Source organism: Saimiri boliviensis, chromosome X (assembly GCF_048565385.1).
Source record: "Saimiri boliviensis isolate mSaiBol1 chromosome X, mSaiBol1.pri, whole genome shotgun sequence".
NCBI classification, from domain to species: domain Eukaryota; kingdom Metazoa; phylum Chordata; class Mammalia; order Primates; family Cebidae; genus Saimiri; species Saimiri boliviensis.
This window is the reverse complement of record NC_133470.1, coordinates 42,381,045-42,405,734: the sequence shown is the minus strand read 5'-3', so window position 1 is coordinate 42,405,734 and position 24,690 is coordinate 42,381,045. Positions and strand designations below refer to the sequence as shown.

The following is a 24,690-nucleotide window of genomic DNA, read 5'->3' as shown; positions in this document are numbered from 1 at the left end:
TTGGCAAAGTGATACTTTTATTATTATGTGATGCCCTTCTTCCTCCCTGGCATTTGACTTTCTTCGAATGTGCATTGTCTAAATGTGGACACTCTAGCTTTGTTTTCAGCAGCTTGCATGTTACACTTTTCTCATCCTTCTGCTCTTAACCTACCTGCCTATAATTATATTTCAGGTGAGTTTTGGTCACACAGCATGTAGTTGCTTCATATTTATTTATTCATTCTCACAGTCTCTGCCTTTAATACTTGTATTTAGACCATTTCAGTTTAATGTAACACTTGATATGTTTGGATTTATGCCTTCTGTTTATTCCCTCTTTTTGTTCCTCTGTTTTTCCTATTCTGTGTTTTTTTGAGCTATTTGAATATTTCATAGTGTTTTATTTTTTTAGTGCCTGCCTTAGGGATTACAAGTTGCATAATCAACTATAGAATCATTCACAGTCAACTGAGAATCACTTCGAATGGGCATGTTATCACTTTAAGTGGACTGTAGAAACCTTAGCACCATGTAGGCTCCTTTGTCCTCCTGTCTTTTATTACATTATCTGTATTTCACCTTTATTGAAGGATACGTTTGCTGGGTATAGAATGCCATATTATGTTTCTTTTCCTTGAGTGCTTTAAAAATAGTGTGCCACTTCTTTCTTCCTCTATGGTTTCTAGTGACAAATCTATAACCATTTGACTTTTTGTGCCCAACAGGTACTAGGGCATTTTTCTCTCCCTGCTTTCAGGAATGTTGGTTTCATCTCTGGTTTATAGCACGGTTTTGGGGGTTAATCGTAGATGAGGTTCACTCCGCCTTTTGAATTTGTACATATATGTGTCTTGTGAAATTTATGAAGTTTGCAGCCATTATTTTGTGAAATATTTTTCCGGTACAGCATGGCTTTCTTTCTCTTTTTCTGGGACTTCTATGACACAAATGGCAGACCTTCTCTTACTGTGCCCTGAGGCCCTGTTTGTTTTTTATTTTAAATCTTTTTTTCTCTTTCTTGTTCAGATTGGCTTATTTCTATATATTCATCTTCAAGTTTGCTGACTCATATCCATGATGCCATTGAGCCCACCCCGGTGAGTGTTTTATTTTGGCTATTTTATTGTTCAGTTCTACAGTTTACAACCGTTCTTCATATATCTTTTATTTCTTTGCCCAGACTGCCTCTTCCATAGGTTTCAAGATGGCTTAGAATTGGTTGCTGGAGCATTTTTTTGTAATAACTGATTTAAAGTTTTTGTCACATAGTCCAAATGTCTGTCATGTTAGCCTTGGCGCCTGTTGATTGCATTTTTCCATGCTGAGTAATTTTGAATATTATGTTAATGAAACCCTGGATCTTGTCTAAATCCTATGAAGAAGATCAGTGTTTCTGTTTTAGTAGGTAGTTGATGATGGGTGGATTCGGAAGAACAAGTTTCAGCCCACCATCTGTGAGCTGTGGTCCTGTGAGCATTTGCTGAGCCATTTGAATGTATCGTGTGTGTGTCCCACAGTGGCCAATCTAGGAGCGAGGTGCTTCAGTTCTCAAAAGTCATTGATAGGCTGTTAGGATGAGGTCCACAAGTGTCGATCGGAGGAGTGAGCCTGCACATTGATAAGCAGCGTTACGGGGTCGCTTTCTCGAGCTCTACAGTTTCCAACAGTTCTTCTTTGTGTCTTTTTCTCTCCCTTTGTGCTCTCTCTAGTTCTTTCCAGTTCTATTAGGCTTCTCTTCTGGGTCATTTAACTAGGAATCTTGGACTTTAGTTACTCTACTTTGCCATGTACTTTCATAACTGTGCCCATGTCCCCAGGGCCAAGCCCCTGGAGGACAGAAACACGGAAAACAGTGGGATTTGGCCCCACTTCCTTGGAACCATGTCTCTGCTGAATCCGGAGGAAGGTTTTCCTACCTCAGAGTTCCTGACTTTGCAGGCTCCCCTTGCTGCTGGCTGCTGTAGCCTCTGCAGGGTTGCTTGGGGACTGTGGCCTGAGAGAACAGAGAAAAGGAAAAAAACGGGATTTCCCACTCTATTCTGTCAGCACCCAGGGTCTGCCGACAGTGTGTTGAGACCAGGCTTGGGCACACTGATGAAAATGGAAGAAGGAACGGAACTGTCAGTTATGTGGTCTTTCATGTTCTGGTCTTCCTTCTTAATGTGCCTGCTGCTGCTTACTTTTCAGAGTCCTCGTATAGCTGCTCCAAGCGCTGTCTCTGAGGTTCAGAGTTGTGGACCCTGGGAAACACAGGGTGGCGTGTGCTGACTCTATCCAGCGTATGAGGAACTGGAACCTCTGTTTGATTTTGAATATGGAGAATTGTATGAGTCTAAACAATGGGTGTCTTAACAGCCCCCTTAGCGCCGCTCTACCCAGCTTTACCTCTTTGCTTGGAAAAGCACCCTTAGGATCCACAGACACCTTTTAGGAATAAGGTGGGGTTAATGCTGCCAATTAAAAGCATTACCTTTACCATCAGATGAAACAAAAACTTGCTTCTTGACTCTACAGCTAAAACTAAGTTGGGAGTATTTTTTTCTCATTCACCTTTTTATTAAAATGATAGTTCCTTTTCAAAGATAAGAGTTAATACATAAGAAGTCAACAATTTCTGAAATCCTTTTAGTCCAGCTTAGAAGAGGACCGTGAAGATGCTGCTTACGGAAATCTGAATCCAGCAGACACCCTCTCCACTAAATTGAGATACTTCTCCAAAGAAGACCTTTGTTGTGCAGATTTGCAGTGCCATGTTTTTGATTTTGAATGTTGCATATGCTTATAATTCCTGTAGAAGTGATTCTTGTGATAATCGTTTTAAAAGTGTGAAAATCAGGAGAACAGGCTTCTATGAAAATCCGAAGGGAAGTTGTGCCTATGTCCCTTAATAGCTAATGGCTAAATGGTTAAAGGTGTTACCAGGGTGGTGAATGATATTCAAAGACCTGTTGTTCAGGAGGGGTGGGGAGCAGGAAGCTCTGTTGGTGTAAGTGGAGAATGGAATGTTTTAGGGAGCGGGGTTTTGTCATTTCCAGGAGCAGGGCTGGCAGCACGGTGGGAAGGTCTGGCTCCAGCTTGAGCCCACTCACAGGATGTCAGGGGGAAGTGTGACTAAGGTCACGGCCACGCCACGTGGTGGGCCAGCTGGATCCAGAGCAGGGGCTGTTGTGGCCACATATCCTGAGTTTCCATGGTCTAATACATTGGGCTTGAAGGAAAAAAAAAAAAAAGGGTGGATGCAGGATGCTGGCTGGGCCTGTGGAGTGTGTGGGCAGTAAGTCTTAAGTGACAGCGGGTGGAGATTACAGCATTTCATCTGCTTTTCCTTTGACACCTTTTAAAGATACAACCCACAGTTTTCAAGGGTGTATGCCAGTGTCTGCTAGCGGAATCCTGCAGTAGATCTTAAAACCCTGTAGTATTCTTAGGAGCACAAGGAAAATTTTATTTGGGTACCATTTACAACAAAGGTGGAGATTTAAAATGAGACTGGGAATTTGAAATGCCGTTCACATTAAGCAGTTTATTAGAGGATTATTTTGAAATCATTCTCGTGCAGCTCAAAAAAATAAATTTTTCTTCACTTTTCTTTGGAGAAGGGCTGTTGAGGATGTTGAGCAGGTTAGGTTTCAGAATTTCAGCAGCTTTACAGTGCTGTCATCCAGTTTGACAGATTGAATTTGCACTTAGAGGAAATGGAATGTATTTTTAATCACTGGAATGTATTGTACCTAAGGAACATGAGAGAGTGTATGTCAGGTTTCAGCTGTGATTAATATTTTGCTGATGATTTTTCAACTATGTGGCATGCTTACACTCTGCCTCTACTTGAACAATATCTAGTATTTCCTGATTATAACAGTGGGAAACAGTCTTAGAAAATATCAGTCTAGAATTCTTATCCTTAGTCCATTAAAACTTGAGAGAAGGTTCTGAGCCAAATTTCTTAATTAAATTGAAAGAAAATTTATTATTATAAGCTGTAGGGTCCTAATGTCACTCCCCACAACAAATTATGTAAAAAAAAAATACTTGAAGGAATGAAGACAGGGATTTTCTTCAGATTACTAGGTAGTTGGAAATCAAACCATTTGAGTTCAAGAATTACCATAGAAACTTGGGTGGGAGGCCATAAGTACTGTGTGGTATATGAGGTGTTATTATTAGACATCGTTGTTGAAGGTGCTGTGTTTTTTTAAGACCATGCCTGGCAAGAATTCATCAAAGTGTAAAAGTATTTCCTTTAATGTGCTACTTATTTATTTAGTTCAGGTGCTCTTCCTAAAAATTAAAAATTGCATTCCTCTTTTGGAGAAAAAATAGAATCGTAATCTTTTTTTTTTTTTTTTTTTGAGACAGAGTTTCACTCTTGTTACCAGGCTGGAGTGCAATGGCACGATGTTGGCTCACCGCAACCTCTGCCTCCTGGGTTCAGGCAATTCTCCCGCCTCAGCCTCCCGAGTAGCTGGGATTACAGGCATGCGCCACCATGCCCAGCTGATTTTTTGTATTTTTAGTAGAGACGGGGTTTCACCATGTTGACCAGGATGGTCTCGATCTCTTGACCTCGTGATCCACCCACCTCGGCCTCCCAAAGTGCTGGGATTACAGGCGTGAGCCACCGCGCCCGGCCTTAGAATCGTAATCTTTAGTCATATTATTTTGAATATAATGGTCGTATTCAAAATATATGTACATACCTTTGAAATCAGGTGCCTAGAAGGGACAGGTATTTGCTTCAGAAGTTACGAATTCCTAACAGAAAGAGAAAGTGGGAACCAACATTTGAGTACCTCTTATGTGCTCTCCTGGAAGCAGGTTACCCATTCTGCTTATGGTTTCTTTTAAGTTTCATAACTGTTTGTCGAAGTAAATTTATTGGTATGAAAGACAATTCATAGGTTGGTGAGTTTGGCTTCTGTTGGGTGGAGGATGATAAGGAAAAGGTGCACAGATTGGCGTGTCTGGGGACTTAAAGCAGTGGTTCTCAACTGGAGGTGGCTTAGTCCCTTTGAGGGCATTTGACAATGTTTGCATAGTGTTTCGGGTTTTGGTTGGGGACTGAGGAGATGCTACTGGCATGTAGTGAGTGGAGGCCAGTAATGGAGCCTAAATACCCCATGATGCACAGGATCCCCGTCCCCGCAAAACCGCCCCACCAACCAAGTGTTCTGACCCCATATGGCCGCAGTGCTGACATTGTGCAACAAATGACTTAAAATTAACACTGAAAAGAAAAGAAAACCAAAAAGACCTCCCCACTGCATTGACATGTATTCACTCATTCCTGCAAATAGGTGTGTCTAAATACTCTAGACATCTCAAAGAGTAGAAACTATTGCTTACTAAGAAAAAGGTTTTACATGTGGTTTCAGAGATTCGTGGTTTTTTTTTTTTTTTTTTTTTTGCAATTTTATAACTTTATTTGATGTATTTGACGATCAGCAATTAGTTCTCATCCACATTGGCTGTCTTAGATTTTTGAAAGTGGTAACAGGTACCTAGGTAACCAAAGTATAGAGCTTATTTGGTGAATCTTCATCCTCACTGTGTTTTTTGGACAACTACACACAGATTCGGTGTGGGACATTGCTTATTCCTTTGGCCCAGACAGCTTCGTTGAGTCTGGTATCAATGCGCATATCTGGGGTTTCCATCTCCGTCAGGGCAGATTTCCGAATCTCTTTGAGTGCCCGAGGGGCACCCTTCTTTGAAGCCCACTCCATGGATGCGGTTGTGAATGTTGATGGTGTATTCTCGGGTCACCACCTCGTTGATGGCAGAACGGCCCGACTTCTCCCCACCGGTCTTTGGGGGAGCCATTGTGCCGGGTCCAAGGTCGAGATACCATTGTTTTTTAGGTTTTCACTTTTAGGATATACTTCTTTTTCTCGAACCTGAAATTTCTCATAGTGTCATTTTGGTCCCTTCTATTTTCAGTTAAGCTTTCTTTCATGGAGGTAATAATTAGCTGGGGGCCATTCTGCATGAAGTATACTTTGTCCAAGTTCTGTAGAGGCTGCTATTTTTTTTCTTTCTTTCTTTTTTTTTTTTTTTTTTTTTTGGAGACAGAGTTTTGCTCTTGTTACCCAGGCTGGAGTGCAATGGCGCGATCTCGGCTCACGGCAACCTCCGCCTCCCGGGTTCAGGCAATTCTGCCTCAGCCTCCTGAGTAGCTGGGATTACAGACACGCGCCACCATGCCCAGCTAATTTTTTGTATTTTTAGTAGAGACGGGGTTTCACCATGTTGACCAGGATGGTCTCGATCTCTCAACCTCGTGATCCACCCGCCTCGGCCTCCCAACGTGCTGGGATTACAGGCTTGAGCCACCGCGCCCGGCGATGCTGCTATTAAATTGCTATTAATGAGCTTTAGATAGCATCAACACAGTAAGGAGTGCTACAGTATATTCACATTATTTACATTCTTACTAGGCATATAAAGATAGTGGGGTGGCAAAGACAGAATATTACGCTCCGTAAGAATACTGCCTTGTTGGCATCCAGTGGCATTATATGGGGTTCTTGATAATAAAACACTTAGAGGTCTATTTTTAAATGTTTAGATTGTGCTTCAAGACTCGAGTGTGAGTTGTGCAAGGCTTAGCAGTTGGCTGTAGTCCCATCCGCCATCCCAACCTTGCAAAAGTAACAGAACCATGGTATCTGGGGCTACACATCCTTTTTAGGCATTTCTGGTGACTTATCTCCAAATGTCAGGGCACTAAAATGAAGAGATAGGATAGAGCTGGTACGAGAGAAGAAACCTGGAAAGTTAGAGAAAGGGAAGGTTTGTGAAGAATGGCACAGTAGGGAAGAATGTAAAACAAACCAACAGTGATTCATTCAGCATGCCAGAACTCCTTTTAAGCACCTGGCTAGAAAGCACCACATCGCATTAGACAGTGGGGTGAAGTAGAGAGGGTGAGGCAAGGACCTGGCCCTGGGATGGAGCTTAGCTTCTAGATGGAGGAAATCTCAGTAGAAGGTCACTGTGGTAAGTGAATGAAGCAGATGAAGCTATGATGTGGGAGCATTAACAAAGAGTGGGCTGTGTTAGGGACCTTAAGACATTTGAAAGAAGAGAACGGAAGGGATTTAGCCAGAACTGGAGGGGCAGGTAGAGGGAACAGCAAATAGCACAGTCTTGGCTGCTGATTTTTATAAAATGAAACATTTTATCATAGTCCTAAGACAAGCCTACGTGTCAGCTTCTCAGTTTTAATTGCGACAGGTGCTTTAGTTACCTGAAAAATCACTGCCCTCTTAAAATTATATATATATATTTTTAGACGGAGTTTCACTCTTGTTATCCAGGCTGGAGTGCAATGGCGTGATCTCGGCTCACCGCAACCTCCGCCTCCTGGGTTCAGGCAATTCTCTTGCCTCAGCCTCCCGAGTAGCTGGGATTACAGGCACGCGCCACCATGCCCAGCTAATTTTTGTATTTTTAGTAGAGACGGGATTTCACCATGTTGACCAGGATGGTCTCGATCTCTTGACCTCGTGATCCACCCGCCTCGGCCTCCCAAAGTGCTGGGATTACAGGCTTGAGCCACCGCGCCCGGCCTTAAAATTATATTTTAAAAGGATGCCACCATCATCTCTACCAAAAAAGAAAGTATGTGAAGGTATAAAACATCATGAATTGATAATGTCTTTTTCAGTTATAAATACTAAAGTTCAGTATTTAAAAAGACAGATCTCCCCCCATACCTTTCTTGCAAATGTGGAGTTGCAGGCTGGACACGGTGGCTCAGGCCTGTAATCCCAACACTTTGGGAGGCCAAGGCAGGTGGATCACGAGGCAAGAGATCGAGACCATCCTGGCCAACATGGTGAAACCCTGTCTCTATTAAAAATATAAAAAATTAGTTTGACGTCGTGCTGTGCAACTGTAGTCCCAGCTATCCTGGAGGCTGAGGCAGGAGAATTGCTTGTACCCGGGAGGTGGAGGTTGCAGTGAGCTGAGATTGCGCCACTGCACTGCAGCCTGGCGACAGAGCAAGACTCTGTCTCCAAAAAAAAAAAAAAAGTGGAGTTGTAGATGTACAGATTTTTGCTGTTGTGGTTCATTAAAATTAGCCTTTCATCTACTAACAATTTAAATTCTACATAAAAATATAAAACAACCTAACCATTTAAGATAATGTTTAAAACCCCCAATTGGGCCTAGCTTGGTGGCTCACGTCTGTAATCCCAGCACTTTGGGAGGTGGAGGTGGGTGGATCACGAGGTGAGATTACAGGTACTGAGACCATCCTGGCCAACATGGTGAAACCCTGTCTCTACTAAAAAAAAAATACAAAAATTAGCTGGGTGCAGTGGCAGATGCCTGTAATCCCAGCTACTGGGGAGGCTGAGGCAGGAGAGTAGCTTGAATCAGGGAGTTGGAGGTTCCAGTGAGCTGAGATCAGGCCACCGCACTCCAGCCTGGTAACAGAACGAGACTCCGTCTCAAAAAACAAACCAACCAAAACAAACAAACAAAAAACCCCAACTGTTGGCCTGAAAATATTTACATTTTCAGTTGCTTGAGTATTTTCCTATTGATCATTTTTAACTTCTTGAGGTCAGAGAAGGTACTGAAAAGAGTGGTAAGTACCTTTCACTCAGGGTCTTTTTTTTCCCCCAGAATTTTAATCTCTCCAAAGGACTTTGTACAATTTTTCTCATTGTGGTTTTAAAAAAATACTTGCTATAAAACTGATCATCTTACCCATTTTAAGTGTCCAGTACAATATTGTAAACTGTGTAATATATGTACCTTTTTGCACACAATTTTTTTTGACCTGACCTGAGTTACAATCTTATATGTGTGCCTCTTAACAGGGTGACTCTTGAGTGAGACATTTAGGAGGGAGAAAAAACAATGTGGAGGGGCCAGATGAAACAAGATTAGCACAATGGGGATAACTTTTGAAATTGATTACAAGTGCAGTGGTATGATTTTGGCTCACTGCAGCTTCCACCTTCCAGGCTCGAGCGATCCTCCCACCTCAGCCTCCCAAGTAGCTGGGACTACAGGGGCGTACCACCACGCCTGGCTAATTTTTGTGTTTTTAGTGGAAAATCGGATTTTACCTTATTGGCCAGGCTGGTCTCAAACTCCTGACCTTAATTGATCGGCCCACTTCGGCTTTCCAAAGTGCTAGGATTACAAATACATTTTTTAAAGGCAGCAGAAATAGACAAAGCACAAATCCTATTTTTACTCTGAACATCTGATGAAGTATCTGTCTTCAGTGGTTGGGTGCCTGGTGCCATCTCTGCATTACCTTTTGAGATTTGTTTTCATTCTGATGTACAGGATTCACCTTGAACTATTGACTTCTACAACTTCACATTTTCTGTAAACTCCAGCTGGAGCTGCTGAGAGCAGAGACTTGGGATATATCTCAAAAACCTCAAGAATACGCTTTGATGTGAGAGCACCGAAGATGGTCCTAGCAACCTCCGGAGTAGGAAGGCATCTCTCTCAGTTCTCTGATAAGGACCAAGATTCTGAAGGGCAGAGGCTCAGAGTTCAGGTCTTATCACCTTTCTGAAGGTGGAGATAGATGTAGCGCCCCTTGCCATCCTGATATGGAAGTATGTACCCCCTCTCCCCATTGACTTTGTGACTTTGATGGTTTTTCCCTGGTAATTCCCAAGTGAGGTCTTTAGAAAATGTGAGAAGGGAAAAGAGGATAAAAAGAATTAGATGGAGATTGAGGTAAACATACCAGCATAACTGCAGAGCTTGAAGAAATGTGATGTGGAGGGCAATTACACTAACCCTGTTAGTATAATTAACACTGTTAATAGTGACTTGGTGAGTAACTTATTTGTCGATTTCCCATTACTTATAACCTGCCACTCCGTCTAACTCTCTGAAGCTGTAGTATTTCTTCAATGGAGGAGGGAGGAAAGACATTGGCTTACAATTTGCTGCTTCATCTATTATTTGATTCTCATATGCTGATTTAACAGATAGGTATTGAGCACCTACGTTTGTTAAACCTTGAACAAGATGCTGGGGCCAGTGCAGTAGGCAAGATAAACTCAGACCCCTCTTCTAATATAGGAACTGCACTCTGACCTGTAGACACGTTCTCTATGGTCCACACAATTGTAAACACTGCCGTATTGGTTTTTTTTTTTCTTCTTCTTCTCTTGAAAAACTGGTTGATTTGGCCCCCTGGACCTGCATCCTCACCTGGCAAAGACAGGGAAGTGGCGGGGGAAGGGGTTGCTAAGAAATGTCTGCTGTGGTCAATAGAGGCACATGTTCTACAACCTTCCGTGGCTTCTGTCTTTCATTGTGTTATTTTTGTCCTTTGGGGAATCTTGGTTCCAAGGGATTCGTTTGTCTTCACATGCTGCTTTTAACAGGGATCATCCTGTGGGCTCGGGAGCCTTGGATGAGTGCTGGGACAGAAGCTGAGTTGGGATGGGGAGTGTGGCTCCCTGCTGCTCTCCCTGTGAGTGGGTGATGCCCCAGAGCTGTGCCCTTCATTGGGCCCTTCTCAGGCCACTGCTGCACAGCTTTCTAGCTGCTTAGTTGCTTTGTACTCCTCAGGATTAGAATTTCAGAAAGGGGAAGACATGGCACCAGCCTTTTCTGACTATCCCGCCCATGAACTTCTGTTCTTGACAGGTGTGTGTGTGTGTGTGTGTGTGTGTGTGTGTGTGTGTGTGTGTGTGTTTGAGATGGAGTCTCCCTCTTTCATCCAGGCTGGAGTGCAGTTGTGCGATCTCTGCTCACTGTGGCCTCTGTGTTCTGGGTTCAAGCGATTTTCCTGCCTCAGCCTCCCGAGTACAGGTGCGTGCCACCACTCCTGGCTGATTCTTTGTGTGTTTTTAGTACAGACCAGGTTTCACCATGTTGACCAGGCTGGTCTTGAACTCCTGACTTTAGGTGATCTGGCCATGTTGGCCTCCCAGAGTGCTGGGATTACAGGCATGAGCCACCACGCCCGTCCACCTGCGGCATTATTCCCACGTCCACACCTGTGTCTTGGCAGGCCTTCCTGCCTGGGGACCCTTTCCTTCCTGCTTATGGGAGTGCTGCTTACCTTTGAAAGCACAGCCTACCTCCCCTTCTTGAAGGCTGTGAAGGCTGGGCAGTGTCGGGGGTTGAGGCTGGGGGTGGGCAGCAGAGAGCAGAGCTGCCTACAAGGGCCCTTCTTCCTAGCTTCCACCAAAACAATTGATTTTATCTGTTTTACATATTGGGCTTTCTCATAAATTTTCTTTGACAAAAACACTGCAAAGCTTAAGGTGTATAATATAAGGCATGTTGTCTTATATTTATTATCTTTCCATTAACTTAATACCCAGTTTCTGCGATTCCATCATGAATTCTGGAGAGCCAGGGTCTTAGTCCTGTTTATTTCTACTCTCCCAGAGCCCAGCCACTGCACTGTAAATCATAAGGTTGGAAATAAATATTTGTTGGAGAAGCAAATTCAATATGTTCTTCCCTGATTGTCAGAGCCCAGAGTTTATAGATGATACAAATTAAAATGTTTCATACCCTGCGACCACCTCCTTCTAGTATTTGCTCCTCTTAAAATGTGTAGTTTCGAAAATGGGAGCCATCTTCTCTGTCTTGCTCATCCTTTAGGTTCGTGTCGCCTATGTCTTAAGTCCGGAGCTAAAATTAAAGGACAGGTCGGGGGAACAGGTAGTGACAGGCCTAGCCAGAGGAGCATCCCTGGGAGCTCCGAGTCCACTGTCGTGGGGGGAATGCACAGAGGGCTAGGCCCTTTGATGAGGTTTAGGGTGGAGACCACAGTCCTCTCATTCCCAGACTCTCTTGTTAAGAAACTGTACATAAAGCATGGTGTCTCCCACTGGAGACCCCACATCCCAGGGCAAGGTAAAAAGAAGACTGAGCTGGGAGTTGGTAACCCTGATTTACTGGCTATAACCCCACTGTTTCCTATTTATTTAATCTTAGGCAAGTCACTAAACTTTCCTAGGTGTGTTCCATCTCACTTTGGGAATTCGATATGGGAGAGCTCTCCCAGCACGATTTCCCTGCTGGTTGTGACTGTCCTCTGTGACTCAGCAGACGATGTTTTATGCCAGTGTTCCTCTGCAGTTTCACAAGAGGGCACTAAGCCTCAGAGGGTGTGAGCATGAAAGAGCCAGAGGCAAATAGACAATTTATTTCCAGTCTCTGCCTTATCTTCAAGTGGGAATTTTTTGGATTCTGATCTTCACTATAGTTAATGTTTTCATGCTTAAACAATTTAAAAATTATTTTTACCAATTACATTATTTCTTGTCCTTAGATTTTGTCGTGTAAGTTAAACCCCAAGGATATGGAACATGCTTATCCCCTGGTTTTGTAAATTCCCTGGACTGTCCTCAGGCTACTTATGGTACATTTTTCGTGGTCAGTTTTAAATTACAAGATGGATGGAGATGAATGCCGCATTATAATTACTGCATATAGCAATTAATTTAACCCCCACCCCATAACTCTATGCAAAAGGTACTGTTGGTTACTCATTTTATAGACAGAAAGATACACAGCTTGTAAATGGTGCAGCTGGGATTAGACCTGGCCCGTCTGTGTTCTATTATCCTGCCTCTATGGTAAACTGATTTAGGGAAGCCGTTGATTTTTTTGTTTTCAGATAATGATCCGAGAATTTTGGTGCTACTTTTCACAGCTAATATACATGCCACATAGCTTTTTTTTTTTTTTTTTTTTTTTGGATGAAGTGTTGCTCTGTCGCCCAGGCTGGAGTGCAATGGTTGCGATCTTGGCTCACTGCAACCTCCACCTCCTGGGTTCAAGCCATTCTCCTGCCTCAGCCTCCTGAGTAGCTGGGACTACAGGCGCCCACCACCACTAAGTTTTGTATTTTTAGTAGAGATGGGGTTTCACCATATTGGCCAGGGTGGTCTCAAACTCCTGACCTTGTCATCTACCCACTTCAGCCTCCCAAAGTGCTGGGATTGTAGGCGTGAGCCACAGCGCCTGGCCCACATAGCATTTTTAGAATAAATGTTGATGTCCTTTGCAGGCACCTATTTTGCCTGGAGTTTAAGAAACTCAGTGGTGGGGTCTGATGTCGTCAATTATTGAGAACTCAGGTCAGCCTCAGGTCTGTGGCTACAGATAGATTCTACCTGGTGGGTGCAGCTAGCCAGTTCCAGAGAGGAACCACCTGGGGCAGGCGGGGCAGAGGCTTCCTCTGACTAGAGTGATTGGTTTCACTGCCAGAGAGAAAATCAATCTGAAGTTAAGTCTCGTGATTCCAGTTGATGAATCCGCGTAAGCCATGTAGTTGGATGTTTTCAAACAATGTGACTAAGTTACAGAAAGTACAGATATTAAATTTGCTGTAGTGGCTTTGTAGTATTACTTGCTATTGATGCACCTTGCTTACAAATCATTGTGTTTCTTAGCTTTGTAAATAAAAAGCAAGCACCATTTATTACACACAGTTTAATGTTTGCCAGGTATTTTCGATATATAGCCACAGATCACTCTGCGTGACATTAACAACAACGAAGTCAGTCTGTTTCTTTGTTGTGAGATTGGGATCGGCCCATGGGCTTGCTATATATCTCAGTGTGACAAAGGCAGCAATAAAGTGTCATGGCGGAGAACAAACCAGCCTGTCTCTAAAGAGATGATTTTAAACAGACGTATGACATAGAATTAGGCAACTGGAAGAAAGCTTTCATATGTTGGTACATGGGGACCTACTGATATACTTTTATGGGTGCTCATGGGTTATTTTTCTGTAGTGCCCCACCGAAGCCCCATCTCTTGACAGTGCACTGAATCCCATCATTCCTGCAGTTGTCCCTGTGGTCTTGGTGTCATCTGTTCTTCCACCCCTATCTTCTTCCAGCTACTATACCGTATCTCTGAAGAGTTCTGTGTTGACTGCCTCACATACCTCTCCTCTATGCTCTGCAGTCCTCACTCCAGTTGACTCGGTGTTCTCCTCCCCATCCCCCAAATGACTCCCTGTCAGTATCGCCCAGGACCTCCACATTTCGAATTCAGTGTTGAGTCCCCAGTCTTCATCTTCTTCAGCCTACTGGCAGGATCTGGCTGAACCAATCCTGCCCTCTTCCCCTGAAATCATTTTTCTCTTCACTTGGCTCCTTGATGATGCCACACTTGGTCCATTGCCTACCCAGAGGGTGATCCATGCCAGTCTTCTTTGATAATCCTCCTGGCATTGCCTCGGCCTCTTCGTATTCAAGTGCCTCAGGCTTCCACAACTTCTGTACCTGTCCTGACTCCCAAATTATCTAGTTCCTTGACACTAAATGTCACTTAAACACTGATGATTTTATCTTGGAACTCTGCTCAATTTCAACCATTTTTTCTACCTCTCAGCTTGGGTATCTGATTGGCATCTCAAACCTTTTAGCATATCCAAAGCTTAACTCTTTTCATTTCTTTCTATGTACTTTCTCATCCCTGCCATACCCAAACTGCCCCATCTTGGTAAATGTCAGTGCCTTTTTTTTTTTTTTTAAGAGTTTCACCCTGTCACCAGGCTCCAGGCTGGAGTTCAGTGGTGTGATCTTGGCTCACTGCAACCTCCGCCTCCAGGTTCAAACAATTCTCCTGCCTCAGCCTCCCGAGTAGATGGGGCTACAGGCTTGCGCCACCATGCCCAGCTAATTTTTGTCATTTTTAGTAGAGACGGGGTTTCACCATGTTGGCCAGGATGGTCTCGATCTCTTGACCCTATGATCCGCCTGCCTTGGCCTCCCAAAGTGCTGGGATTACAGGCATGAGCCACCGTGCTCAGCCTAGTGCCATTTTAAAATTGCAAAATCCTCATGCTGCTATTGACCCTTCTCTTTAGCTTCTACTTCACATCAGCAAATCATGTCTGCTCTTCTTTTAAAATACATCCAGAATCTGACCACTTAACAGTCTCCACTGCTACCACCTAGGTCAGGCTACTGTCATGTTTTAGCTGGAGGTAATCAGTTGGGTGCCCTGTTCTACCCTTGCCTTTGGAATCACTCTGGAAAAGATTCTTAGATCACTCCTGATTAAAAAGCCTCACATGGGTTTCCATTTCTCTCACCGTAGCCCTTGTAAAGACAATGGGCTAGAAAATCCTTTGTGATCTGCTTTCCCATCAATACCACAGTCAGTCTCAGATCCCTCTTCTTTCTCCCTTGATCATTTTGCTGGGATGACACTGGCTTCCTTACTGTCTCTTTTACAAGTCTTCTCTGCCTTGCCCTCTCATTTGTTGCCTGGATATTTGTGGAACCTACTACTTCTCTTCCTTTAGATCTTTGTTTAAATGCCTCCTTGATCAGAGGGGCTTTCTTTTCCTGATCACTCTAAACAAAATAAGTTGCCCCCAACCCTACTCCCACCCACATATCCCAGGATTTGCCTGCCTTCTCTACCCTGCTCGAGCACTCATCAGCAGGAGCATATTATGTATTTATTTGACTGTATTTCCTTCCCCTTTAGACTGGGCAGTGAATTTGTCTCGTTCACTGCTGCATCACCTCAAGCTGGTGCGGTGCCTGGAAGTTGGTAAGCACTCAATAAACGTGTTTTCCAGGATCGGGTGAATTTCCTAGGCAAACTGGACAGAAATAGGCTACAGAGAATGGAAGAGTGACTACCTGTCATTTAATATGCTCTCAGTAACTGAAAGACTTTATTGGTGATGAAACAGAATGCTATTGGGCATACAGAAAGGCATGAGAAAAGCAGACGTAAATTTAATATTAGTGGAGCAAATTTCATAGTTGGGGAAACAATGAAAGTCTTACCTTTTCTTTCACAGCAGCAGCTAGAAAGTTAGTTGAAGTCCTGTTATGTTTTGTTACAGAGTTACATTCAGAAGAACTGCTGATCACACAGCAAGCAATGCAACTCAGGGCAGAAGAAATTGCCAAATCCCCCAGAACAGAGCAGTGAGGAACTAGTTTGACTGTCACCCAAGGCAGTCTTTAAGACATTGTGTCATAGTTAATTGGCAAAGTTTGTTTCTTTCCTAATGATACCTAAAATAATAAAGTGTCTTACAAACAACAGAGTTCTAGCTTGGATAAAATAGGGTGTGTCTCCCTTCTAGTTCTTAGAATGATTAACTTATAAATCTTAATTTTGTGATTTATGGTTGTTAGTTTACATCTTAGTTTCTAAGACAACAAATGTTACTCTTGTGTATTAGTTAAACCAAGAAGGGAGAGGCCTGGCTATCATTTCTCGGTTTCCCTACTGAAGGGCTTTCTTTCTCGAAGCATGACGAGCAGAACGAGCATAATTGGGACTAATTATGCAGTCGTGAGTTTTGACTTTTGTTTCTCATGATTGGTTTGAAGATAATTTTTTCAGACAGCTGCGGGTTTTGTTTTTCAAATTTTTTTTGAAATAATTATGGGTTCCTAAGAAGTTCCAAAAATAGTACAGAGAGGTCTTGAGTGTCCATCAGCTAGTTTGTCTCCGTAGTGACATCTCCTATAACTACAGCACAGCTGCTGCGGTTTTTAATAGATCATTTTGTTCTTTTCCCATGACCTGTTGGAGTAGGAGTAGAGAGAGCAGGTAATTTTGTCCTGCTCTAGGCCACCTCACTTGAGGAGAGAGTGTTTCTGGTCACAGGTGGTGAGCCCAGAGGCAGAGTTGCTATAGAGGGACTAATCCATTGATTTTCATAACCTGGAGGAAACAATCATCCGGGTTAAAATGTCTTCAAGAGTTAGTAGCCTGAAACTCTCCAACAGAGAAACTCTTAATTGATTTGGTTTTGCTTCAGCACAGCTTTCTTTTGAAGAAATGATTTTAGAGTGATTTTAGGTGCTTCAAAAAACCTCTTGAAATAGATCAACTTACAGATCTGGGATCGCACTTGGAAAGGATGTGAGGTCAACCTTACCCATTGGATAGGGTGATTTCCCCCTTAAAGACCCAGGCAGGTCACTGCCGCAGTTCTTACGGTCCTTCTCTGCTTCAGACCTCAGTCCAGTTTCCGCATGATGGAGTTTTCTTACCACAAATCAGAAGACAGACAAGTACAAGTACCTCTGTGCTTTCCTTTCCTCCTTCCAGTTAAATACACCTACATTCTCAAATCTTGCAGTGGTTTTAGCCACCCACTCCTGACCTCCCTCCTACTCGATACGGCTCCACAGGCTGCAATGTTTTGATAGCTTCGCCACATCCGAAAGAGAGGCTAATGGTGGTAACTGAGGGGGTGAGCTGAGAGAAGGTACATTATACAAAAAATAACGACAGAAGGTATTTGGTACAAGATTGGAAACGGAAGCTGATTATTAAAGTTATATTCTTCAAACAAGGGTAGTACCTTCCTTAGCCTGTTTCTTTTTCCTGTTTCTATTACTTGTTCTTTCACTTGCACTGTTGGACACCTGTACTGTCTTCTGTGCCTTGAAACCGGGCTTCTAGGGTATGGTCTGCATTTTGAGGGGCCCTGCTACCCCTCTCTCTTGGGTCCAATACTCAACCTGTTGCTTTCTGCTTCTCCTGACTCTGTAACTTCATCACCTCTCAACCAAGACCTCCACCTCCACCGTTGTCCTCCACTTCTGTCTCATTTCCATCATTGGCCTTGCTCATATGCCTGGCCTTCAAGTTGTCTTTGCTGCTGTTTTTTTTTTTTTTATCCTTTTCTCTTATCACTAGATGAGAACCAGCTCATGTCAGCATAATTAGTGAGTATGCTGGGAACAAACAGTCTTAAATTCATTTATACTCAGCATCAATGATGCCTTTGAAAATTCTGATTCTCCCCACATAAAATATCAGAATGGCAACCCCTGCCCCTTGCCCCTGACCTTCAGCCTCAAACATCTGGCATTTTGGGAGCAGATAAAACCCGCACAGAGTGCCCAAGGACTCTTTTCTTCAGAGGGCTGGAACTCTGAGAATTTTCCCCTGCAATTGTTATTTGAAATATCAGAGAGAGAGAGAGAGAGAGAGAGAGCGAGAGAGAGCGAGCGAGCTAAAATATGAACTGGAAATTTTAGGAAACTTGCAGCCCCTTGAAGTAGATGCAGGTCAGGATGTGACAAAATTGGGCTTGGGAGTATTATCTCTGTTACATAGGAACTTAGAGATTCTAAGTTGAGAGAATGCTGACTTGAAAGCTAGAAAGTGAAACACTGCAATACCATGAACTTGGCTTACGTGGGGTGGTAGAGAACCTGAAGGTTGGAAGGTAGAAGTAGCCAAGTCACCTGGTCTGAAAACAGATCTGGCCCATTTTATATGAACCCAATATTGATATCTTTGTAGATTATGTAACTGTATCTTGACTAAGGTCTCCAAAATGTTAATGTTCCATAGGCAGACTTTGAAATATGCAAACTTGGGCATACAAATTAACATCCCTAAAGAGCTCATCATCACAGATTATAATTTCCAAATGAGGAACACATAGAAATAGAGAAGTATAAGCCTTGGCTGATTCAGAGTGGTCTTGAAATAATTTATTTGGAGACCTCAGTAAAGATACTAGCACAAAAAACTGTGTTGTATACGTAGATATGAACTTTGGAAAACCAAACAATATGATAAAGACTATTCTCTGAGCTCCTTGGTGTACAATGTTCCATAAGGATACTAATTCATAAAGAACATTTGCTTACCTAAAGAATACCCATACCTATATTGAATAAGAGAAAAAATCGTGGGTAGGTAACGAGCAGACAATATATTTTAGCTCATATATGTAGTAAAAAATGTAACAGAATCTCAGTAGATTCCAAATATGCCCTCTTGACTTCCTAATGCATAGGCTCAGTTAAAATAGTATTTCATTTGTTCAAACCTTCCTCCTTAGCCATTTTACCCCTAGTAAGAACTATGTAAATTCAGAAAAACAGATTTTAAATGTTTTCGATCCATCTTTTTCTTAATATTACTCTTAGCAAATTCTTACATTGATAAAGATCTGCTTATTTCACCCTAAGGCCATTCAAAAGTTCTGTATGACAACTTTATTCTCACTGCCAACTATTATGAAAGGAATGCCCACTTTTCCCTGAGGGTATGTTGTTGCATGCAGCATGCCCATTGGAATGCTCTTGAGAGGTCGAACTCATTTTCTGAGCAATTGTTTTTATAAATTCAGTATTTTGCTTCCAGTGCTCATGGCCAGATAGTGTATAACCTGGTCTCTACCCAGCATCATCCATGCTGTTTTCACACTTACCTCCAAGGGCCAAAGATTATCTCACAGAAGCTCCGAAAGGATTCCTGTTTCTGAAATTCATGTGTAAAAGGAAATTTTTAAAGGGAAGAGGGTGATAATTGAGTTCAAACTCTGAAGAATTGTTGTCAAGGAGTGTATTGATTAGTAACAAAAGCTCTCTGGCATCTTCAGGCAGACATGTGAAAAAAGTAGTGATTGTAATTAATTTTTAGTGAGTGCATATTTGCTAATTGCTCTGATTCACGCTATTATATTCCTCTTCCTTCACCCACAGCAAAATAAGCTTAATTTGATTCATACCCTTAGGAAGAAAAAAAAAAAAAAAAGCCTAGGATTACTCACATGGCTGTGATTCAGCTCTTGGCTCCCACCACCTCCTCCTCCTCCTCATCCTCCCTTTCTCCCACCCTGCCCACTCCCGTATCACTCCCACCCCGTGGTGTTGCCATCAAAAAACTGAGTCAGTTTGTTCTTTAAAATGGGTGGGGAAAGAAGACAACTAATAAAAACTTTTCTGAGCGAAGTATACTGCTTAGATCTGAAATCATTGCAGGAAGACAGGCAAAGTGACTCCTTATATAACGTGAGAAGCTTGAAACACAGGCCAGCCCTCATAAAGAAATGTTCAGATTCTCTTATATAAGACTAGATATAGCTTGTACGCATGTCTGTAGAGGCGTACACATAGCCGTGGAGGTAGGTTTCGATAAAAAATTCTCTGATAATTGTGGCTCTTACATATAATGTATACAGAAAGAAAGAATCTTGTTTTCAAAGTAGTATACTTTGCTAGAATCAAAAAGTGAATATAGAAGCAATCCAAAGATTTTTGTTCGTTGCAAAACATAGGTTTGCCTTCAAATGAACGTGTGGCTTGGCAGCTTGAGGTTTTTGTTTGTTTGTTTTCGTTTTTCTTTTTTTGCGACAGTGTCTTGTTCTGTTGTCCAGGCTGGCGTGCAGTGGCATGACCACGGCTCACTGGAGCTTTGAACTCCTAGGCCCAAGTGATCTTCCCATCTCAGCCTCCAGAGCAACCGAGGCTACAGGCACACACCACTATGCCTGGCTAGTTTTAATTTTTATTTTTTTGTAGAGATGAGATCTCAATATGTTGCCCAGGCTGTTCTCAAACTCCAAGCCATCCTCTCGCCTCGGTTTCCCAAAGTGTTGGGATTATAGGCGTGAGCCACTGCACTCAGCCACAAGATTCTTTGTTGTTTCTCTCCTGAGGAATTGTAAGATTAGTACCGGAGGTGACAGCTCACCTTTGCAGAGCTGATGGTGGCAGCAGACATCATTGAGGCAGCAATCTCTGTTCCTTGCTTGTATTTTTTCTCCTATTCCCATTCTTCAGATGAAGTGAAAGCCTTAGAGAAATGAAGGAACGCTTAAGTCCCCACAGGTAATAGCCTCAGACAATATTAGAACCCAAGCTGTTTGACTCTCCCGACTTGTAACTTTGTTTTTTGGGAGTCTGACACAGTTGGGTCATTTGGTATTTTATAACTTACTTGGGACAGGAGCGGCGGTGGACAGGAAGCTCCGTGCTGGGAGCTCCAAGCCAGCCTTGAACTGAACTGTTGAATCAGGTCTGTGTGCACCGTCAAACCAGCCTGCGACATGGAGGGGAACAGAACGGATCCTTCCCCCGTCACTCATTTGTAATCCCGACCACCCTCTCTTCATTTGACTGGCTTTCCCCCCATTATGTTACCATCTGTCTCCAAAACATTGCCTGGGTAAAGACAAGCTGGAGCAGTTCCTCGCCCTCCAACAAAACGCAGAACAACTACTCCTCACCCCCATTCCGCACCCCCAGCTGGTGCCGCGTACCGTATATGAGGAATTCCGTATTTATAAAGCTTGCCTGCACCTTAACGCTGTCTGCTTGCTGTCCTTTTTATTATTCTTCAAGTATGTTATGTGCTGACTGGAAACGATTAGCTTTTGTTACTGAGGGGTTTGTGGGATGCTTGAAACAGCTTCATATAGTTCTCAGATGGAAATGCGTGCTGTTTGCTCTTTTAAGAAATGAAATTTCTTAATGAAAGACAGCATAGAAGAGAATGCATGCTGAGGGTCCCCACCCAACTCTCTGGGTTTCTCTTAGGGTAATTGTGGTAGGGTTTTATGTCATGGCCCTGTGGAGCGAATACACAGTGACTCTCCGGCATGCTTTTTTCTGGGTCTGTACCCACCTCTTCATGCCTCTGAGTAGGGGCCCTTGTTAATGTCAAGGGCAGTGCTCTGTCCCCTACAGAGCTGTAGTGTTGCCCCCAGCTCTGATCCCCTCACCTTCTTTTCCTGGCTGTTGACGCTATCCTGACCCATCTGAGCAGAGTGGAACTGGAGTTCTTAAATGCCCTCTCTGGCTTGTCCCAGCTCGGTTCTGCACTGGCCTTAGGAGGCTCCAGGGAGTTTGGCGAGGAAAGACCCCCCAACAGATCTCAGATGTAAAACTGGATGAGTGTTTCAAATGCTGAAACTTTGGGAGGAAATTCTGGATTCGCTACATGTTTGTCAACATTAGTAAAATAGTTACGAGTGATTCTTTTTTTAAAAAAGTTATGGAATCATATTTTTTTCATTCAGAAGTGTTACTTAGGGAATTGCTGAGATGCGTATGACTCCAGATTTCTCTGTCAGGCACTGTTGTCAGCACTTAAGATTGAGTAATTTTTTAATCCAAGTGCCACAGCTAGGAACAGCAGAAGCAGAGGTCAGACTCCAGTAAGTCTGACTCCAGAAGCTAGACTCTAAAAGGATGTTACAGGTCCTTCTGGATGCCAGAGTTTTATGTGTTCAATTTTATTGACATTCTATTTTCATAGCCTGTGTTTATTTCATTGAAAACCATATAATTAATAGACTCTATGTTCCGTATCTTAGCAAGGTAACTGTCTTTAAGCCAATACAGCTTAACACATTGCTGTTGAAGTATGAATAAGTTTCAATAACCAAGTGAGAAATACATACACATAGTTAAAATAGAATTCAAAATTGTGGTTTGGAAATGCACTCTGAATAGTTTTGTTTGATTTTAATTTCTGAAAATCACTTCTGTACGTAAATTGAATATAGTGTTTATTCCAGTGAAACCTTGCAGGAAGTCTTTTTATAAAGCGAATAATCACCTCCTGAATTAACTGTTACACATGATTTCAGTGTGTACACCTTTTCTATGTTCTCACCTACCAATCTGAGAATTTGGTATTTGAACATTTTTCTTTGTTTCCAATGTTGGATGTATTTCCTATGTTACAATAACACTAGTGATCCATCAAGGCTTGATCAACAGTAGATGCCAAGCTTTAGTCAGAGCAGCTGCTGACTCTGCTCCATTTGCTCAAGGTTAGAGGAAGTATGCCGAAAAGAGATAACTGTAGTCAGATTGCTCAGCCCAAGCCTTCATTTTTCATGTGGGGAATTGCACTTCTTATTACTGCTTTCTTCCTGTCTACGTAATACCTGGGAACAATTTACTCCATGTAATGCCACTCCCATTGTGGTAGTAAGGTTTTTACTGAAGAGGAAGATTTTTAGGGCGTGTCGGAGTTTTCACTGGTTATTTTCAGGTTTTTATTTCGTAGCTTTCAGACAGTTCGAGACTAAAGGACTGTCCAGGTTTTTTGGTGATGCGATTGTATTACGTGTGTGCTGTGTGAGTAGCTCAGCTTTGGAGTGTGAATTGCAGTCAATGCAAAAGTGAAAGCTGCAACATGGCTGTCTTGCTCCCAACCACTTCCTGAAGCACCCGCCACGCGGGCCCCAGACTTAGAGACTTAAACTTGAATCCTCAAGATGGAAAGAGTCCAAGTTCCTCATGGTAAAGGCCTCAAGTAAACCTAAACGTAGAAACCCTGTTAGCTACTCTTAGGTGAATTCAAACGTTTGGTTGCCTCCATTGTAAAAATTTCGGTGCCCAGTTCTGAAATTTAAACTATTAGGGAATAGAGCCAGAGCGTCGCCATACCTTAAAAATAACCTTGCATCTCTCCTGTTTACATGATTCAATTCTTGAAACCAGTTAGAATGTGCATTCTGATCTCTAAATGTACAAGTTATTAAAAAAAAAAAATGTGAGCTTGTCAGCTCAGCTACAGCCACCAGTCTTAATAAAACTGAGTCACATCCAAATGGGCTCCACTTACACTACCCTCCCATTCTGGGGAGATCGTGGCTGGGGGAGGCGGTCTGAGTCATCACCTGGTTTGTTTGACATACGCTTCCTTCCATAAATTGGGAATGGCAAGCGGCACAGTGTTCTGGGCTCGCCTCGGAGAAGGAGCTGTTGCAGCCTGATCAAAATAGGGCCTTTAGGTTTGAAGGATGAGGCTGAGCCCCTATTTTGACTCCAAATGTCGGGGGAGGGGGAGAAGAATCCGACAGATCCAAACAAGGAATATTTGTAAGTACCGTTTTTGGAGGTCAGAGAAATGGCAGGGCTGTTGACAGCTGAATTTCTCCCTAGGACATAAAAGGTGTTTAAGAGACAAATTGGGGGTATTCAAATAAAAATAAAATGGTATCTAGTTCACTAAGTGGGCTTGTTTACTTAACAAGAGGATTCTTGATGTCGACAGTTTAAAATGATTGAGAGAGAGAGAGATGATTTGGTAGTTACCATACCAATCCGTTCTGATAACGTTTAATTTCACTTAATTTATTTAACTGTTTGAAAAGAAATGTATTTCACTTAGGAATCTGTTCGTGTCAAATTTGCATCTCCTTTAGGGGTATTTTGAGGGGATGGGAAGAGAGGCGCATGTGTCTCACACATTTTCCTACAGCGGTTTTGCAGAGGCTTACTGGAGCTTTTGAAAATAAAAAAGTTTAGAATGTGAAATTGTTGGGAGACTACAGAGGAAGGGGAAAGGAGGAGTAGATTTATAACTGAAGCGGGTTTGTAAACTCAGCCTCTGCTTTGGGATTATTCTTTAATAAGTGCCAGACATTCTTCTGATTTTCATCCTGGCTTGGTTGTGGCTCTTTCTCTGTCTGTGTGAGGCTGGGGTGTTCCCTGTTTTAAAGCCGTAGCTGTCGCAGCCTGGGCGTTTTCTGTTTCTGCTTATGGCTTTTTTTTTTTTTTCTCTTTTCCTGAATGAGTGTCCTTTGTGTAACCCCAGTAATTCAGAAATCCTGCAGTCATAGGGACTGCCCTGTCATGTGACTTAGGTACTAGGTGCTAGCTGCGATTGGTCAGCAGCTAATTGGCGGGTCCCTATAAGAGGTCTTGTTGGGTCCAGCTTCTGGCCACTCTCTTGCCTGGGCTGCTGCTCAACGGAGGCTGGATGGTGGGTGGGAGTGTCTGACCAGTGATTCAGCCACATGTGATAGATTGACTAAGTGACTGCTTTCTTGGGGTCCACAGACCCGTGGAAGACACTCAAAGTGGTTGTGACCGACTTGATCCAACTCTGGGCTTCCTGACTGGTAACTGTCACTTTAATATAGGTTACTGATTAAACTCAGAAAAATGCAGCTTAAAATCTTTGCCAGGAACTTGTGTGGACTTATTCTCTGTTACC

The 24,690-nt window shown here is 42.8% G+C and overlaps 1 long non-coding RNA gene across 1 annotated transcript in view; it reads left to right on the top strand.

Moving 5' to 3' along the window:
- LOC120366631 (uncharacterized) overlaps window positions 1-24,690 on the top strand; it is a 91,850-nt gene that overhangs the window by 57,787 nt on the left and 9,373 nt on the right. Inside the window, exon 3 of the long non-coding RNA XR_012515718.1 lies at window positions 1,009-24,595. This is a non-coding gene — a long non-coding RNA (uncharacterized LOC120366631). The remainder of the gene's footprint in view (window positions 1-1,008; window positions 24,596-24,690) is intronic.